This window comes from Heterodontus francisci, chromosome 33 (genome assembly GCF_036365525.1).
Source record: "Heterodontus francisci isolate sHetFra1 chromosome 33, sHetFra1.hap1, whole genome shotgun sequence".
Taxonomy (NCBI): domain Eukaryota; kingdom Metazoa; phylum Chordata; class Chondrichthyes; order Heterodontiformes; family Heterodontidae; genus Heterodontus; species Heterodontus francisci.
The window spans coordinates 44,219,318-44,240,499 of NC_090403.1; the positions used below are offsets into that span (position 1 = coordinate 44,219,318).

The 21,182-nt window shown below is 41.1% G+C and overlaps 1 protein-coding gene across 4 annotated transcripts in view; it reads left to right on the forward strand.

Annotated features, from left to right (window-relative positions):
- plcl5 (phospholipase C like 5) overlaps positions 1 to 21,182 on the forward strand; it is a 194,908-nt gene that overhangs the window by 669 nt on the left and 173,057 nt on the right. The gene's annotated exons all lie outside the window — the stretch shown is intronic.

Below are 21,182 nucleotides of genomic sequence, written 5' to 3' on the forward strand. Positions count from 1 at the left end.
GCTATCCAAACGCTGAAGATCAACAGCTAGTAGAGGACCAGTTAAAGGGAGGGGAAAATCTGTTAAATCCACAAAGTCTGGGGTGGGGAAATACAGAGAGACCTTGTGATACCGTCCTTGAAAGTATGTCTGACAGCAAAGCGGTGACAAAGATTGAACATCGCAGCAACTATGGTGGCTGTTTGAAGAGTGCGGGGAGACTTGTTTATCGCTGTCATTTGCACCGTCCTTGGGGAGTGTCGTTATTTTTCTGTTTGGCTGATGAGCAGGGCAGTGTTTTTTTAAATTGCGTTGGGGGGGAAAAAACAGTTTGTTCCCGGGAGTAGCTCGCTCTAACTTTCCACCAAATAAAAAATATATTGTTAACCAAAGGTGATAACCAAAATCAGTAGGAATTGGATTGGCATTGGTGCAGTTGACAGGGACTCTGATTTGATGGGGTTTATTTAATCAAGAAATCGCTCCTAGACTGCTTGTACTCAGGGGGGGTTTAGCGGTTCTTCATGTATCCTGTACTGCAAAAAGACATTGCACTGACTGCGCATTTCATCAAAGTATTGCATTGCTTTCCTGAACGCTGGTTAACTTAGATTTCAATTGAAGGAGAAAGTTAGGTGGCCATGCAAAAGGTAAATACATCTTAAGACGGTGCTCGACGCACCTCTGCCAAAGTGTCATGAAGATGCAGGTTATGTCAAAATGTGTAACTGCCTCTCCAAAAAAAAAAGTGTCAAAAATGAGATTCATCCTTTCTCATCTTTCCCCACCCAGTGATGCAGGCAGAGACCCCCGGAAGATTTTCTTCTGTCTGTGATCATTTAATTTGAATCATCACATCATTATCAGCTTAGCCAACTTGCTCCATTATAGATATCTTCTAATACATTGCCAAATTCAATCAGCAGAGTGCTGAGCTAGAATGTCAGTTTGGGACTTGAATTCTCACAAGTTTCTCAAACTCCACTGTGCTTTTCAGAGAAGGCCAATCAAAGGGTTTAACAATGTCACAAACTGCCTTTTTTCTTTACATCTGAACCTTGAATTTGTGTCAGCTGAATGGAATTCCCCAGTTTTGCTTTATTGTAGAATGTACATCTTTATGTCCTTTCATGTGTGTTCAGTTTTTCCATAAGCACTGTAGTCAAAGCCTTTGAGTTTTCCCATTTGGCTTTCGTGCTCTATGACTGGGATGGGTATTAATGAAAATATTCTCTTTTTCACATGCTTTGCTGAGAATTTTACTGCAAAGCAATTAACATCGTAAGGATGTTCAGTATCTTATTTTAACCAGTTATATTTTCACATGCAGTTAGTGTAGCAAGTGATTGAAATAACGGCAAATTATCTGATTAAATATTGTGTACCCCACAACTGGAACATTGCTTACTTTGAGCATTAATTTTACTTGCGTGCTGTTGTCTGTAAAGCTTAGTGATTGTGGTCTATACAATGCAGAGTGCAAGCAAGCATTTTAATGTTTGCAAACAGGCTTTTTTGTTAAAAGCTGCATCATTTTAAAGAAGAATGTTTGAAAATCCATGTGACCAAGCTGGTATATTTTCCTGTTTCTGTTAGTCAATACAGCAAAAAGGGAAATGCAACTATAATGGCAGTTTTTTGGTTAGCATTAGAGAAAACAACTTATGACAAAACTGAAAAGTAAAAAAAATGCTGGAAATACGCAGTGTCAGCTGGCATTTGCAAAAGAAAGGCGGGTTAACACTTTGGTTGGGTCCCTGCAGTAGAAGTAGGTTACAACTGAAACATTAACCGATTTTTCTCCATTAGTGGCTGATAAGCTTGCTGGGCATTTCCAGCACTTTCTGTTTCTAACATGGTTACAGTTAATAGGAGCTGTTGTTTCCTTTTTGGAATAACTGTGCTTAACACCTCTTTTGAAATCTCACTTCTACAAAAGTGATGGCAAAGGAAGATGGTTGTGGTTGTTGGTCAATCATCCCAGCTCCAGGACTTCACCGCAGGAGTTCCTCAGGATAGTGTCGTAGGTCCAACCATCTTCAGCTGCTTCATCAATGACTTTCCTTTAGTCGTAAGGTCAGAAGTGGGATGTTTGCTGAATGAATGATTGCACAATGATCAGCACCATTTGTGGCGCCTCAGATACTGAAGCAGTCCGGGTAGAAATGCAGCAAGACCTGGACAATATCCAGGCTTGGGCTGATAAGTGGCAAGTAACATTCATGCCACACAAGTGCCAGGCAATGACCATCTCAAACAAGAGAGAATCTAACCATCTCTCCTTGACATTCAATGGCATTACGATTGCTGAATCCCCCACTATCAACATCCTGGGGGTTACCATTGACCAGAAACTGAACTGGAATAGCCATATAAATACTGAGGCTGCAAGAGCAGCGCAGAGGCTAGGAATCCTGCGGCGAGTAACTCTCCTCCTGACTCCCCAAAGCCTGTTCACCATCTACAAGGCACAAGCCAGGAGTGTGATGGAATACTTTCCACTTGCCTGGATGGATGCAGCTCCAACAACACTCGAGTAGCTTGACACCATCCAGGACAAAGCAGCTCACTTGATTGGCACCCCATCTACAAACATTCACTCCCTCCACCACTAACGCACAGTGGCAGCAATGTGTACCATCTACAAGATTCACTGCAGCAACGCACCAAGGCTCCTTAGAACCTTCCAAAACTGTGACCTTTACCACCTAGAAGGACAAGGGCAGCAAATGCATGGGAACACCACCACCTGCAAGTTCCCCGCCAAGCCACACACCATTCTGACTTGGAACTAGATCACCATTCTTTCACCGTCGCTGGGTCAAAATCCTGGAACTCCCTTCCTAACAGCACTGTGGGTGTACCTACACCACATGGACTGCAGCGGTTCAAGTAGGCAGCTCACCACCATCTTCTCAAGGGCAGTTAGGGATGAGCAATAAATGCTGGCCTAGCCAGCAACACCCACATCCCATGAATGAATGAAAAAAAATTCTGTTACCATTTGGATCTCCTGGTTTGACTCCATGAAGGTTTGGATTTGGAGAATTCAATGTTCATTGAAGGAATTGGAAGTTTACAAGGATGTTGCCTGGTCTGGAGGGAATTAGCTATGAGGAGAGGTTGGAAAAACTGTGATTGTTTTCATTGGAACGACGGAGGTGGAGGGGCGACATGATAGAGGTTTACAAAGTTATGAGTGGCATGGACAGAGTGGATAGTCAGAAGCTTTTTCCCAGGGTGGAAGAGTCAGTTACTAGGGGACATAGGTTTAAGGTGAGAGGGGCAAAGTTTAGAGGGGATGTGCGAGGCAAGTTCTTTACACAGAGGGTGGTGAGTGCCTGGAACTTGCTGCCAGGGGAGGTGGTGGAAGCAGGTACGATAGCGACGTTTAAGAGACATCTTGACAAATAAATGAATAGGAAGGGAATGGAGGGATATGGGCCCCGGAAGTGCAGAAGATGTTAGTATAGGCAGGCATCAAGATCGGCGCAGGCTTGGAGGGCCGAATGGCCTGTTCCTGTGCTGTACGGTTCTTTAAATATCTTTACCAGTACACCTCTATTACTGAATGTCAAATATGTCCAAATTTGTACTTTGGCAGTTTTTAACAGGAATACTCTATCTGCAAATTCCAGGTTTTATCTGCTTTGAGCAGCGTAATTAAAACTTACTCAGAATATTAAATGGTGGGAGAAGTAAGACTGAATACAGTGGCTGTTTTTTGCATGGTTCTTCAATGTCCAGGCATGGCTGGGGTGAGGGGCCTGTTACATGTTCTGTTAATCCAATTAGAATCCAGCCAGTACCTGTGGTACTTGGGGCTCATTTGTTCTTCATGAGAATGTGTTGGCTGCATTTGTATTTTTGAAGAACACAATCTTCCTACAAAGAAACATCTTGCAGTCCTTCACGATGCAGTTAATTACTTGCAAGTTCTGTGGTGCACAATAAGATTCCACAAACTCACATCAGTGAGTAGTTAAACTGTCTTTGGTAGTGTTTGTTGTCCAGGACAGGGGAAGAATTTCCTTCTGTGCAAGTAACTAGTGCCACAAGTGTTTTCTTTTACCCTGCTGAACAAATGGAACAGGGAGAGGATTAACATCCATTTCACGGACAGCATCTTTGATAATGCGCTCTATCAGTACCACACTGGAGTGCAGCCTGGGTCATAAACTTAAGATTCGATGTATGTCTTGAACCCACAAACTTCTGAGTAGTGAGTGCTGGGCATATGCCCTCCTATGGGTCAAGTAACATTGTCTTATTGCCCATGTTCTTCCCCCTCCCCCCCCCCCCCCCCCTTGTGGGTCCCACATTACTGTCTCAGATTTACACCAACATTTTTACTTTTGTCTTTGTAAATTGGAACAAAGAATGATCGTCAACTGGTGAAAAACTTGCTTTGGCCAACATTTCTACACATAAATCCTGTTCTCTGCTCCTTTTGCCTGGGGCAAAGAAGTTCAAGCACTGGGTGAGTGTGTGTCAGTCGACTATTCCAATGCAAAGACCACAGATACTGCTAAAAGGTTGCCAGTAAGCAGGCAGGAATGACCCAGCAGAAAGTTCCTGTCTTTGCCTCTGCGCTCTGTGTACCAGGCTCAATTTCTTTATCTGTGCTTTCTGCAGTTATGAAGAGCAGAAGTTTCAGTGCATCTTCCATGAGTGGATGACCAGCGTTTCTGCTCATGATTTCCTCACTTTGGATCATTACCCAATTGCTTCCACCCACTGCTACCTTTTCTCCTTTAGCTTTGTAGGGTAGGGGAGATGCTTCGCTACTACACAACGCTCCCCCTAGTGGACCAACTAAGAACTGTTGTGTTGAATGATGCTCCTTGAAGGCAAAGTGGAGCTTAGCAACTTAAAATCGGCAACAATCGACATTAGAATGTTCACACTTCTCCGAAATGTGCTTTATACGGGCATAGCTGCCTCTTACTACGTATACAGCATTGATAAACATGTGGTTGTCATCTGCTGACCCTCGACACTCCCATTGGATTCGAGTTGCCATGGGTACCAACATAATTCAAGAGCATGCATTGTCTTGTAAGTTAATTCACTCCATTTATCATGTATATTTGTTACTGATATAGTTAAGAAGAAAAGTACGAGTGAAAATGAGTGCTGGTTCACACTCCTGGACTCTATATTAAACCGATCTGTAATAGTAAGCTATATGTTAGTGAGACCTGTATTAACAGCCTATGGCTGCTGCCTTATGTTAACTGTTACTTTAAGCAAAATGCTTTCTGACTTCTGAATGAATTGTGACAAGACCAACCCCTTTATCTAGTGGCGTGCAGATTTATCAATTGAAGTGTACTGTGTGATATGCTTTGATGCCCATTGCATATTTTGTGAATAACTTTCTATTGCGGTGAACTGGGAGTAATACAGAATCCTCTGAACATTTAAAACACTTCTTTTGCCTCCATAACCACTATTAACACAGTTTACATTTATTGTTTTGACATGCTTCTGAGAAATGTGATAACTTATAACTATATACAGTTATATAGATATTTACAGTGTAGAAGGAGGCCATTCAGCCTTGAGTCCATGCTGGCTCTCCACAATGCAATCCAGTCAGTCCCACTCCCCTGCTCAATTCCCCATAGCCCTGCAAGTTTGTTTCCTTCAAGTGTCCATTCTATTTTCTTTTGAAATCATTGATTATCTCCGCTTCCACCACCCTCGTGGGCAGTGAGTTCCAGGTCAGTACCACTAACTGTATAAAAAAAAGTTCTTCCTCACATTCCTCCTGCACTCTTGCCCAAGACCTTCAATCTGTGTCCGCTAGTTCTTGTACCATCAGTTAATGGGAACAGTTTTTCCTTGTCTACCTTAACCTCTATGAAATCTCTCCTCAATCTCCTATGCTCCAGGGAGAACAACCCCTACTTTTCCAATCTAACCTTTTGTAACTAAAATCTCTCATCCCTAGAACCATTCTGGTAAATCTCCTCTGCACCCGCTTGGACCCTCACATCTTTCCTTAAGTGCGGTGACCAGAACTGGATGCAATACTCCAGTTGTGGCCTAACCAGAGCTTTATAAAGGTTCAGCATAACTTCCCTGCTTTTGTACTTGATGCCTCTCCATATGAAGCCCAAGATCCCAGATGGTTTGCTAACTATTCTCTCAATATGTGCTGTCACCTTCAAAGAGCAATGTACATGCACACCTAGGTCCCTCTGTTCCTGCACACTCTTTAGAACTATTAAGTCTGTATTGCCTCACCTTATACCTTCTGCCAAAATGCAGTACCCCACACTTGTCCACATTAAATTCCACTGCTACTTGTCTACTCGTTCTGCTAGCCTATCTATGTCCTGTTGTAGGTGGCTTCTATCATCCTCACTGTTTGTGACTCCTTCAAGTTTGGTATCTTAGGCAAATTTTGAAATTCTACTCTGTATTCCAAGATCCAAGTTGTTTATATATAGCATTGGTCCTAGCACTGACCCTTGGGCGGGGGCACCACTGTCTACCATCCTCCAGTCTGCAAAACAACCATTAACGCGACTCGCTTTTTTCTGTCCTTAAGCCAATCTTTTTATCCAATTGGGCACTGACCCTCTTATTCCATGAGCCTCATAAAATCCATATATCCTTGTATATTAAGTGCCCAGTCCTCACCATTTTTAAACCACATTTCTGTTATTGCCACTACATCATATTCCTATACTGCTATTTGTGCTTGTAGCTCACCAACCTTGTTCACTGCACTTTGTGCATTTACATATAGTATCTTTTTTCTAGGTGGTAACATAGGGGAAATGTTTAGCAAACAAGCTTATTGGTGCAATGTTAAAGAATCAGACCAACAATGTGATTGAAAAGTCCTTTCAACAAACACTGTTGAAATGAGTTGTCTCACTGAGTGTTCCTTCGGATTAAGGCGAAATAGCTTGGTTTTCCATCAGGTGCATTATTACGTAATATATATGTAGAAGTACAAAATCAGTGAGTGATCTATTTAAGATAAACACCCCCTATCTCCCCTAGAAATACCAAAATCTTTAAAGAAAGATATACGTTTAACTGGGACATTTCAGTTCTGCTTGGCTATACCTTACTGGTTCAGACCATTTTTTATCCAATGAACAGTTAATATTTTTATGAAATCAATGAAGAAATTTTAAAATTTGATTACTTCACTGCACGATATATTAGCAATGTATTTTTAAAGAAAATACTGCTTGAGCATGCTGCATATATCATGGGTGTAAAAAAAAAAGGTAGCAATAATCTTGGTCAATTATACGTGCTGAGAAGGTACGTTCATGAATCTCCTTCATCTGAATGACACCAAGCATTCAGGAAACGTGACATACATTTGACACTTGCTATCAGCCAAAAAATTCATTTTGTGAAGCGCAAGCTTTGTTTTTGTGGTTTGTGATGTCATCTGAAGTGCAAGATTAATTTAATCCTTCAAGATAACGCTCATCATTGCTATTGAACACATAACAGCAATGCGTGATGCAACATCAAATTCAAATTTTGCTATCCATTGCTTGGAAATGTGTAAGAGAAGGTGGTGAAAATTAATAGTTACCTGCTGTAAAAATGGCATTTTTGGATTTTAGTGGATACACACTGATGAACCTCACATCACTGTTCCATTTCTTGGGCTCAGAATAGGTACTGTTTCTCTGAATCAGATTAGACTTATTGAACATGACGCCTGCAACTACTGGAGTTAGGGGCACATTAGTGAGGAAAAGTTTCCTTCTGGGCAACTGTTAGCACTTCTGAATACGAGGGATTGTATGTAATTATCTGTAACTAGCCGATCTCCTGTGACGGTTTTGACTTTGTGTGCACTAAGTGTAGCCTTGGGTTAAGGGCAGGAGATAATTAGATCAGGGCATAATTAGTCCCAATTTTGAAGTCATATGTTTTGTCCTTTTCTTTAAATTTCCATTGTAAATTCCTATGTGCACATTTCTCATGGAAGTTGCCCATATAAGCTTGACATGCTGGGATTGTACCCTCCCACTAGTGGTGGCACTACAATGCCTGCATGCAAAGAGGCTTCAAGGGGATTTGGACAGGCTAAGTGAGTGGGCAAGAACATGGCAGATGTAATATAATGTGGAAAAATGTGAAGTTATCCACTTTGGTAGGAAACATAGAAATGCAGAGTATTTCTTGAATGGTGAGAGATTGGGAAGTGTTGTCAATGAGTATATTCAAGGCAGAGATTGATAGATTTCTAGATATTAAAGATATCAATGGATATGGGGATAGTGCGGGAAAATGGTGTTGAGGTAGAAGATCTGCCATGATCTAGTTGAATAGCGGAGCAGGCTCAAGGGGGTGAATGGTTTACTCCTGTTCCTGTGTTCCTCTGTTCCACTCGTGGAACATCGTGACTGGTTTGCACAGGCAATTTCCATTGTAAACGTGGGCATCAGAATTTCTAACAGAAAACGTTGACAAATATATGCAGGCGTTAGATTTGAAGAATTTACACGTCTTCATAATATAATAGCCATATTATAAAAATGCAACATACTATTGCATAATTAACCTGTTAATGGAATCAAATAAATTGAGAAAATTGTCATTGTAATGTTGTTTTGGGACAAATGTAATTTTTTCCCTTGGCAATCAATCTTTTCAAAAAAAATTGTACTTTTGTCATCTGTTCACTCAGTCTCCTCATTGTAACCGTTCAATTGAGTCATTATTTTACAACCCATTTAAAAGAAATTACTAAAGTGTTATGCTTGACAATGGAAGTTTGGAACCTAGCCAATCCACTGTGACATGCTGTGTAATTTGATATTCGAGGCAAGTTTGTGTTACTCCAGGGAACTGCTGATGATTAATCAGCCAACCTGGAAAGGATAGACCTGTCAACTAAGAATCTTGCAGGCTGTTGCCCCAGTGGGTATGGTGGTCCTAGCTGGACAAGCAGCAGGAAGCTTGCTACTCTTCCAGGGCTATAGAGGGATCAAATTTGGTTTCTATTCTACCCTACAGTCACTGCTTGAAAGTGCCTTTGTGTGAATGTTGGGTGAGATCAGAATTGAACTCCACTTTGATGTCCTTTATGGCCAAAAAACTTACTAAGGTTGGATTATTGAGTGATTTAGTAAAGGGTGACTCAAAGTTACCTCAAAAAGCCAACATTTTTAACCACTACCTTCTCCAGGACAATTGGGGATGGGCAATAAATGCTGGCCTTGCCAGTGATGCTCACATCCTATGAATGAATACAAAAGTCAATGCCTTTAGGAGAGGAGTAAGGTAGGAAGAAAATAGGGTGAAAAAATAATTTTTAAAATGTCCCCTTTTTGTTAACTCAAATTATTTGTACATATTGGTGTGTATATAATGTAAAATAGAGAAACTACAGTGATTCATAATGTCCTCTTGGTTGTCACTCATTAATCAACATTAAATCTCCAGGTCTGCCACACAGTAATTACAGCCTGTGGGTGATGTGTGGAGAGGAGCAGAAAGAGATACTTAGATCAAGGCAAAGTCATTTATCTGCAAAAATGATCCACATTGGATCAATCAGTGTTTGTGTTTGTGCTTTGCAGACTTACAGGCCTCACTCGCTTTGGGAGTGAAGTGGGTGGCCATTTAAAACTACGGTTGTACTCTGTTCTTGAGCACTACTGCTGTTGGTAGCTGTGGCTGGTACGTCACTGAATGCTGCCACAGTCCTATGACTGATAAATGGGAAAATGATAATATAACCCTATAGAAGGCACTTGTACTGAGCAATGTGTTAACTGAAGTATATCAAGTTCATCCAACATGCCAGTCAGGTCAAAGCAATTATCTCAGCAAGGAACGTAGCAGGTAACGTACTCCGTAGTATAATCTTGCATTGGATTGCTGGAGCTGAAGTATTGAATGAGAAGCTTACTCTAAAGGTCCAAATGAGCCAAACTATTGCCAATTCTACTGAGTCTCAGAGAAGGGAAAGAAATTCATCAGCAGATCTTCAAAGTGAGTTCTTGTACAGAAGGCAAGGATGAAAGAGAGACTGTGAATAAATAGACCGCAAAGTACATTTTAACAAGAGAATACTGTCAAGAAATGAAATCCCACATTAGCATCTGAAATTGATTGCTCAAAGAATTGCAGTTCCTTGTGAGATGTAACTTGCCAAAGTAAACCCAGAATAGTAGGTCTCAGTCAGCACTTCTCTATCTTTAAGATAGGAGAGGCTTTTTTCCCTTTTTAAAAAAAAAAGTAACAGACTGATGTTTAAAAGCATTGTGGGAGTAAAAGTATTCAGAATAATTGTAATTCTTCACCTAGCCCCACTTTTTTCTTCTGGTCGAGTGTCAGTGAGGAGGATGGGCTCATCCAACCCATACACATCTCTGCAGATTGGCTGATTGCCATGTTAGTCCTCCTTTGTAAACTCTTCAGAGCTGATTCCTGGATATTGTGATAAAATATTTGTAATGACTAGCAGATCTCCCCTGGCTTTGCTGACTGTGAGTCAGGGGATACAGTCTTTTATAGCAATAGGGGAGTTATCAACAAAGTGTGGCAGGAAAATGTTACCGGAAGTAAATGTAACATTTGGAGCAAGCGTGCAATATGCAAGACTTAAATATATATCGAGTCTTGAGGAAATGTAACTCTTCAAAATCACTCATTACAGCAGACCCAGATCTCTGGAGTTTATCTTCAATGAGACAACTTTAAACAAGGTACGACGTGGCCATCTTCTTTCAGTAAAATGTGCTTCCTTTACATTAAAATTATTTCAAAATTTGTACAAAAACTTTCATTTGTGTTTTCTGACGCACATACTCTGCGACAGGCACACATTGTGCATGTACACACATGTATGCATTGCGCACATCTTAATAAAACAACATGGGTCTCCCAATATTTGTCGAAAACTAATTAGAGCACTGGTTGTCTGTGGGCTATTCGAATCTGAGTATTGTTCATTATTTTCCTGATATGAATTTAAGATAAACTTTTTCATTGAAATCAGAAGCGGACATGTGCCAGTTGTGACTAAGATTTAAATCCTGGTTTAATGTTTTTGCAAAGACCTGGATTGGAGGATTAGGTGCTGGTCTGGATTGAGGATTAAGTTTCTTTTAATGCTCTTCCCAGTCAATTCCAAGTTAATAACTGGTGTTTTGCTAAAGTGCTTCCATTAAAATAAGACGATTAAAATATGATTCAAAACCAGAAAATGCTAGAAACACTCAGCAGATCAGTCAATGTCTGTGGGGTAAACAGACAAATTAATGTTTCAGGTACAACCCTTCTGAATAATTCTGATGAAAAGTGGAACCCAAAATCTTAACTTGTCTACTCTCCACAGTTGCCGACTCACAAGTTCAGTGTTTCCATCATTTCTGTTTGCTTTATATTTCCAGCAACTGCAATTTAAAATTTTTTTTAAAATAATATTTGAAGTTCCGTTTTTCTCTAACGGCAATACTCAATATAAACCTATTGGGCCTGGATGTTTGAAAGGGGACGATGGTTGTAGTTATATGACCATATGTTCTTTATGGGTCCTTGGTGAATGAGAATGCAGACATTGGCATTAACTTTTCAAAATGGCTAACCTTTCCAGCGCAGCTCACCATGACCCATCTGAGGGGCACTATTTCTGTCCGTTTGCTGCTATGAGCAGTAGCTGGGATAAACAGAGGGTGCTATATTGTCCTGCAACCAAAATGGCATCAGAATCCCAAAAATGTTATTGGACCCTGACTTGGCTGTTTCTGGTGGGAGCGTTGGCTGATTATATCAAGGCCCACTTGAAAATGGCAGCAGGGGCACCCAGGCAGGAAACCGGTGGTAAGATTTAAAAACAATGTGGTTTCACCAATGCCCCATTCCCACCAAAAACATGGGGCAGGCTCGAGAAACCAAAATCACGCATTCAGGTGTAATTGCATGTTAGATGCAAGACTTTTTCTTTAAAGCACTAGCAAGATTTCCATGGCAACAGCTCATGACAAGTAGGAAAACAAATATTTGTTGGGTCAGGGACATTGTGCCTTGTAAAGTTTAGATTTATGTCCATTTAAGGTTATAAAGTGTCCCTGCTATTAAATAAACACTGGGTAAATACATATGAATGCCAATTAAGAGACTGTAGACATCCTGGCTCTGATTTTGCAGAATTGCTTTTTATTTATTTTTTGAAGTATGATTGTTTTATACATTAATTGACAATATTTTCTGCTGATTTCTTGATTCTAACCTGATGAGATAGCAGTGATTATGATAAACATATTAACCCCAAATGTGGATATTCTGGCAGTAAATCCATGGACCAGTTGATGCTGTAACACCCACCATGAGCAAAAGAAATAGATGCTCAAAATGGAATCGAACAGCACATGAACGTTTATATGTATTTTGATTTTTAAAAACTGATCATCTTCAAGACTTGTGATTCTTATCTTGGACTGCAGATGATAAACTCCTAGAGCTTTACTGTTACAGATTGAGGTCACCTGAAACCCTCTGAGATTACAAGACTGTAATTACTTTTGGGCTTGCTTTTATTATTTTATTAGTGTTATCTGTTGTAGGTTTATTGCACATATTCCAATATCAACCTCTGTCTCCCTCTTCCCATTTAACCAGTGGGAGTTTTATCCGTCTATAAACACAAGACCTGTTTTGTATATGTCTGTGTGTGTGTGTGTCTGAAAGACACATTGGAAAGCACCCATGCTATAAATCTAGATGCTCGGTTAAGGTTCACAATTCAGCGCCTCAAAAAAATATATACGGTTGCTTTGGGGATTCCCGGCAACAACAAGTGCAGTGATGTCATGTAGTTTTATTACTGGGTGCTGCCTTAATAACAGGTTAAAAACTTTAATATGACTCTCTGTCTGCATTTGTGTTGTACACAATTTGATGAGGAATAATTTTTGTTAGTATAATTAAATGGCACTTTTGTTTTCAAAAGTCGGCTTAACTTTGGAGTATTCCGTTTGAAAACTGCACTATGCTGTTAAAACTGAGGATAAGGGATCTGGTATCCCTTGAATTTTGGTTTAGTGGATGCGGTGTCCAATTTTCAAGTAAAGAGGCTGTCCCTATTTGAAGATACTGGCAGCGAGTTTCAAAGCAGGGCGAAGTAGGTTCAAGTAGAAGAGAGTTCAGTTGATAAGGTTTCATGTGAACTTTTTTTATTATTTGTTCGAGGATGATATGGGCGTTTCTGTCTAGGCCAGCATTTATTGCCCATCACTAATTGCCCTTGAGAAGGTGGTGAGCTGCCTTCTTGAACTGCTGTAGTTCTTTGGGTATAGGTACACCAAACGTGCTATTAGGAGAGGAGTGAATGTTGAAAGTGGTGGATGGGGTGCCAATCAAGCGTGCTGCTTTGTCCTGGATGGTGTCAAGCTTCTTGAGTGGTGTTGGAGCTGCACCCATACAGGCAAGTGGAGAGTATTCCATCACACTCCTGACTTGTGCCTTGTATATGGTGGACAGGCACTGGGGAGTCAGGAGGTGAATTACTCGCTGCAGGATTCCTAGCCTCTGACCTGCTCTTGTAGCCACAGCATTTATGTGGCTGATCCAGTTCCGTTTCTGGTCAATGGTGATCCCCAGGATGTTGATGGTGGGGGATTCAGCAATGGTAATGCCATTGAACATCAAGGGGCGATGGTTAGATTCTCGCTTGTTTGAGATTGTCATTGCCTGGCATTTGTGTGGCATGAATGTTACTTGCCACTTATCAGCCCAAACCCGGATGTTGTCCAGGTCTTGCTGCATATGTGCATGGGCTGCTTCAGTATCTGAGGAGTCACGAATTGTGCTGATAATGCGCAAACATCCCCACTTCTGACTTTATGATGATGGGAAGGTTATTGATGCAACAGCTGAAGATGGTTGGGCCTAAGACACTACCCTGAGGAACTCCAGCAGTGATGTCCTGGGACTGATATTCAACATCAATATGGGTTTGGGTGCCTAAATCCTCATGTGAGTTAGACTTAAAAGAGTGTGGGAAAACTGGTGGAGCAAATTGGACTTTACAACCATTACAGTTTATTCGTTCAGCTCTCACAATGCACTTGCATATTGAGCACCAGCATGTAAACCTTCACAAAGCATTTTCTTGATTTGTTTAATACAATCAGTAAAACCTAGTTGGGGCAATTTTCCCCAATGACCATCCATTGTAACAGCTGCCTGATTTGCATTCATTTGGGGTCAATTTTAGCATTCGGCAGATGCTTACCTGCTGTTGCTGCGTTGAGGCACAGGCACCATCTTCATGGGTCTGGCAAGTTGCATGTGTCAAGTGTGTGCTCTAATGGAGCTCATCGGTTGGAGGCACCTCTCTAAGGAGCTTGCTGACTGTTCACACCTGGGAAATTTGGGAGGTTGCGGGGAGGGTGGATTTTGGTTGAAAGGCGATGGACAGGACTGAGACTGGATTCTCAATAATCTGATAGCCCAGGTGTATCTAAATATTGGAATGCTAAGTTTCCAACATTAGCACAGCTGGCTGCCAACTGCTATCATCTGTGACTGTCCTGACAATGCAGAGACTGAGCTCACCAATATACAAGTGATAAAATTGTTTGGATTGGACAAGAGCTTTTACTGTTTACGTTAGTACACTTGAGAGACAACATCAGCCAGTTGAGGGAATTGACTTGGCCTCTAGAAGCTAAACAGTTATACTGTTTTTTTTTTTTACAATATTTTGTCTTTGTTGTGTGTTTGGTTAGTCTAGCCAGGAGAGATTACTGAGTGTTCAGTAAGTTTTGACAATAACTAGTTTATAATATATTAAGCCACTATATACAGTTTTACATAAGTATTTCTAACTCCACTGATGCCGTGCTGCTTCTCCTTCAAGTGTGTCTCTTTCCTGTGATCTCTTGCATCATAGTGGGAGGTGTTACTCACACTGTCCCAAAAATTACCCTTTCAAACCCTTATACTACAGTCTTCACCCTGTTTTGACCACCGTTCATATATCTGATGTGTAAAGTGCTGATCTTGAGTGTTAATTGTGGAAATGAAAATCTGGCTTTGCCACTCCGTTCTCCGATGTAAGAATTGTGACCAGTTGAGCTAAATAAAGGATTTCATTAGTTTTGACATGAGATTGCTTTCATTTCTGTTCTTTCAATAGTGATTTATGCAAGAAATGAAAACTGATTTTACTTCCTTTTCTCATTCTGTGAAGATGAGGATAGAATTGTTTATGGCTACTAAATTCACCCAATGTTGCTTTTTCTTTTAGTGGACTTCAGGTGGTTTTCTTTATATTCTACTCCTTGGCAATGTTATCTGGAAGCATGGTTTCAGCTTTCATGGTATACTGCTTGTGCCCAGCTTTACCTGATAGTCATCTTTCTTCAATCCCACAGCCGTTGCCTTCTCCTCCAACTGCTTGTCCTACATTAAGATCTGGTTGAGTCAAAACTTCTTCCAGCTTAAAGTTAGCAAAACTAAAGCCAGTTTTTGCTTCCAGCAAACACCTTGCATGCGGAGTTGACTCCATCTCCCTCTCTGGCTGTCACCTTAGTCTTAACTTGGAGGTATTGCTCAACCCTGACCTTGGCTTTCCATCTGCCACCAGAGCTGCTTCCTTTCGCCTCTGCTACCTTTCCATCTCCTTCACTGGCATCCCAATCCATGCTTCATCACTTTGCAGCTGGCTCTCCTTCCCAGGTTCCCTGCTTCTGCCATTTATAAACTACGAGTCATCCAGAATGCCAGAGCCAATGTCTTCACTTGTTCTAGACCCTGCATCTCCGTGACCTCTGACATCGCCAAATTCTGCTGGCTTCCTGTGTCCCAGACAATTGACTTTAAGATTCTCATAATTCTCTTTAAATCCCTCCTGGACCTTGTCCCTGCCTTTCAACCCTGTGCAAACCCTCTAGTTTAATTTGCCTCTAATTCTCGTTCCATAAGTTGCACCATTGGCAGCTGCTCCTGCAGTGAACTTGCCCCCCTCTTCAAAGACTTGCTCCCTCTTTAATGTCTATTTGCCTTCTCCACTCTGCCTTCAAAAACCTCATGACTTTTTTTTTGTTCAACCAGACTTTTTCCACTTCCTGATCCTTTTATCCTTGCCCCCACTGAACTCAGTGCCCCCAGACATGCTTCATCGCCTGGTTAACAGCAGAGAGACATCTTGTTGCATTTAGCAAGCACTGGAGAAATGTAAGTTGTTGATGATGACGACCACATTTCTGTCTCTTTGGTCTATCAGGGATGGTTGAGCTGAACCAAGCTATTGCTCCTCTGCAATATTTATACTGGCTTCTGTTGACCAAATGTAGCATTTCTCTTTTAGGATGGGCAGTCCACTACCAGTAAAAATTAATATACTTACATTGAAATATCTCGTGTTTCCTTTTTGTTTTTGCATAGAATCATAGAATAGTACAGCACAGAAGGAGGCCATTCGGCCCATTGAGTCTGTGCCGGTTCTTTTGAAGAGCAATCCAGGTAGTTCCACTCCCTGGATCTTTTCTCATCCCTACAATTTTTTTCTCTTCCATGTATTTATCCAATGACCTTTTCTGAAGGCTAGTATTGAATCAGTTTCCACCACCCTATTGGGCAGTGCATTCTAAATCCTCACCACTCTTTTTGCGTATAAAGGTTTTTCCTCATGTCGCCTCTGGATCTTTTGCCAAACACTTGAAATCTGTGCCCTCTGGTTATCGACCCATCAGCAATTGGAAACAATTTCTCTCATTACTCTATTGAAACCCTGCTAAATTTCAGACACTCCAGTCAAATCTCCTCTTAGCCCTCTCTGTGCTAAGGAGAAATTCAGTATCTATGTACATACATTGCTGAGCCAAGCACCTTATTTTTGACTATAAGTCTGATGACTTTTGAGGGAATTATATGGGAGGGGTACACTGCAGTTCTAATCTCATTCTGTCTGTGTGACAGTTTCATTTCCAGCACTGCTGGCATTTCATTTTAAGAGTCTGTTTGTATCAGGAGAGGAAGGTCAAGATTTTTTGAATAGAAGACAGCAAAATGCTGGTTTGATGAAGGTCTCTTTAAGATGTCGACTGACCTGTGTATTTCTGACTTTCTGTATTTTAGATTTTCAACATTTTCTGTTTTAATGCCGCAGCTTTGAGGTCCTGGAAAAGAATGAGTTAGAGTAGGAGTTATTGTACAATGGGTCTTTATTTTAAGACAGTGGGAATGCAAGAAGGAGGATGAGTAGGTGGGATGGAATATTTGGACTTTAGAAGCAAGGAAAGAAGATAAAAGAACACTGACAAGAATAGTATCAATAAAATAGTGAAAGGTGAGAAAAGTAGTGAAGTAAAAATGTTTTTGCTTGGATCCGTGGCCACTAGTGAATTGACCTGATATTGTTCCAATCATATTTTCTAATCAGGAATATGGTGAGTGAGTGGACCTCGATCACTCTGAATGAGATTCACTGTCAGGTTCCACAGCTGAAAGGAAAGTGTAGAAAATGGCTCTGCCACCAGGCTGTGAGCAAAATGTGTCCCATAGTTTTTAATGTAAAAAAAAAAGTAATGGAGAAGAAATTGCCAGGTTTAACAATACATCCTGCTATGGAACTGTGAATTATTCAATGTACAATAGTGAAGAATCATTAATAGGAAATGGTGTGCTTATCTCCAAATTGATTTATGATCTTAAAAGCAGTCACAAAATGCAAATTAAGAAAGAAGGCACATTACCATGGGAACTGATGAAGTATGGAGAAAAAGATTCAGAAAACAGGAGGGATTATTCGATGGAATAACACCAAAACACCATTATATTAAAGGAAGCTCGTGTAAATGATCCAAAACCTGATGCTACTGGCCAGTGATTTAAAGCTGGGTATCTTGCGATATTATGTTTACTTCTAGGGTGATTAGAGATTATCCATGGTGACCACTGAGAGGTAGACTGATAATGCACAAATGTTCAGTGATTGAATCCCAATCATCTTGACTCTGGAAGTATTTCAGATAATTCGTATATCTCAAGACCAGGCCATAAAAACGCCTCTGTTTGCTATAAGTAACCAAAGGATTTCTCTTGAACAAAAGCAAAATACTGCAGATGCTGGAAATCTGAAATAAAAGAAGAAAATGCTGGAACCACTCAGCATGTCAGGCAACATCTGTGGAGAGAGAAACAGAGTTAATGTTTCAGGTCGATGACCTTTTTGATAGAACTGGAAAAAGTTGGTGGTGTACAAGGTTTTATACAAGTACAGATCGAGGGAGGGGAAGGGGGAAAAGAACAAAAGGGAAGGCCTGTGTTAGTGTGGAATTCAGGAGAGATTAAATGATGCAAGGAATGACGGTACAAGGCAAAAGGAGATGGTAATGGGACAAGAAACAAAAGATGGGTCAAAAGGTGATGTAAATAGGGGGCAGGGAAAGCAGAATCTGTTCTGATTTCAGTATGTAGTTCTGATAGATCATTGACCTGAAACGTTGACTGTTTTGCTCTCCACAGATCCTGCTTGACCCACTGAATGTTTCCAATATTTTCTGCTTTTATTCAATTAATTTAATTTCTCATTTCACAGTTAATGGTTCTACTGAGTTTTGTTTAGTTTTAACAACAGTAAGTTGGTTTTCATTCTTGACATTGAACATGGCTCCACAACTGGTGTGATCTCATTTTCTGAAGAGCTACGTTTATCTTATTGATGTAATTTATGGCACAGAAGGAGGCCATTTGGCCCGCCGAATCAATGCCACCTCTCCATGGAGCTATGCAGTCAATCCCATTTGCCGGCTCGATCCCCGTCGTAGACGAGTAACGCTCCAGATTGTTCTCTATTTATCTCCTTTTTATTGTAATATTTATAGACAATATTTTTAGTGGGTCTTTCATAGTGTTGCTCAGATTAGGTTGTATGTCATTCTGTTTTTCAATAATAGGAACATTATATCATGTGAAATATGTTGCATTAATCTGCAGCTAATTCTGTTTAAGTTGTTCTGTCTCATTAAACCCACAGATTAAGACCACAGTCAATTACTGTAAATAAGCACATATTGAGGTGAGGCAGAGTTCAATAATTGGGAGGGAGTTATATAGAAAATGCTTGTAAGTTTTTGCTTCCGTAAAATATGCACCGAATATTAAGTGACTGGCTTTCTATTTCTTTAAGATGATTTTGCAGCTGTAAAAATGCATTTTCCAGATTGCATAAAGAAAGAACAAAGAAAATTACAGCACAGGAACAGGCCCTTCGGCCCTCCAAGCCTACGCCGATCCAGATCCTCTATCTAAACCTGTCGCCTATTTTCTAAGGGTCTGTATCTCTTTACTTCCTGCCCATTCATGTATCTGTCTCGATACATCTTAAAAGACACTATCGTGCCCGCGTCTACCACCTCCGCTGGCAACGCGTTCCAGGCACCCACCACCCTCTGCGTAAAGTACTTTCCACGCATATCACCCCTAAACTTTTCCCCTCTCACTTTGAACTCGTGACCCCTAGTAATTGAATCCCCCACTCTGGGGGAGAAAGCTTCTTGCTATCCAACCTGTCTATACCTCTCATGATTTTGTACACCTCAATCAGGTCCCCCCTCAACCTCCGTCTTTCTAATGAAAATAATCCTAATCTACTCAACCTCTCTTCACAGCTAGCGCCCTCCATACCAGGCAACATCCTGGTGAACCTCCTCTGCACCCTCTCCAAAGCATCCACATCCATTTGGTAATGTGGCGACCAGAACTGCACGCAGTATTCCAAATGTGGCCGAACCAAAGTCCTATACAACTGTAACATGACCTGCCAACTCTTGTACTCAATACCCCGTCCGATGAAGGAAAGCATGCCGTATGCCTTCTTGACCACTCTATTGACCTGCGTTGCCACCTTCAGGGAACAATGGACCTGAACATCCAAATCTCTCTGTACATCAATTTTCCCCAGGACTTTTCCATTTACTGTATAGTTCATTCTTGAATTGGATCTTCCAAAATGCATCACCTCTCATTTGCCCTGATTGAACTCCATCTGCCCAACTCTCCAATCTATCTATATTCTGCTGTATTCTCTGACAGTCCCCTTCACTATCTGCTACTCCACCAATCTTAGTGTCGTCTGCAAACTTGCTAATCAGACCACCGATACTTTCCTCCAAATCATTATGTATATCACAAACAACAGTGGTCCCAGCACGGATCCCTGTGGAACACCACTGGTTACACGTCTCCATTTTGAGAAACTCCCTTCCACTGCTACTCTGTCTCCTGTTGCTCAGCCAGTTCTTTATCTATCTAGCTAGTACACCTTGGACCCCATGCACCTTCACTTTCTCCATCAGTCTACCATGGGGAACCTTATCAAACGCCTTACTGAAAACCATGTATATGACATCTACAGCCCTTCCCTCATCAATCAACTTTGTCACTTCTTCAAAGAATTCTATTAAGTTGGTAAGACATGACTTTCCCTGCACAAAACCATGTTACCTATCACTGATAAGCCCATTTTCTTCCAAATGGGAATAGATCCTATCCCTCAGTATCTTCTCCAGCAGCTTCCCTACCACTGACGTCAGGCTCACCGGTTTATAATTACCTGGATTATCCCTGCTACCCTTCTTAAACAAGGGGACAACATTAGCAATTCTCCAGTCCTCCGGGACCTCACCCTTGTTTAAGGATGCTGCAAAGATATCTGTTAAGGCCCCAGCTATTTCCTCTCTCATTTCCCTCAGTAACCTGGGATAGATCCCATCCGGACCTGGGGACTTGTCCACCTTAATGCCTTTTAGAATACCCAACACTTCCTCCCTCCTTATGCCGACTTGACCTAGAGTAATCAAACATCTGTCCCTAACCTCAACATCCGTCATGTCCCTCTCCTCCGTGAATACCAATGCAAAGTACTCGTTTAAAATCTCACCCATTTCTCTGACTCCACGCATAACTTTCCTCCTTTGTCCTTGAGTGGGCCAATCCTTTCTCTAGTTACCCTCTTGCTCCTTATATATGAATAAAAGGCTTTGGGATTTTCCTTAACCCTGTTTGCTAAAGATATTTCATGACCCCTTTTAGCGCTCTTAATTCCTCGTTTCAGATTGCGCCTACAATCCCGATATTCTTTCAAAGCTTCGTCTTTCTTCAGCCGCCTAGACCTTATGTATGCTTCCTTTTTCCTCTTAGCTAGTCTCACAATTTCACCTGTCATCCATGGTTCCCTAATCTTGCCATTTCTATCC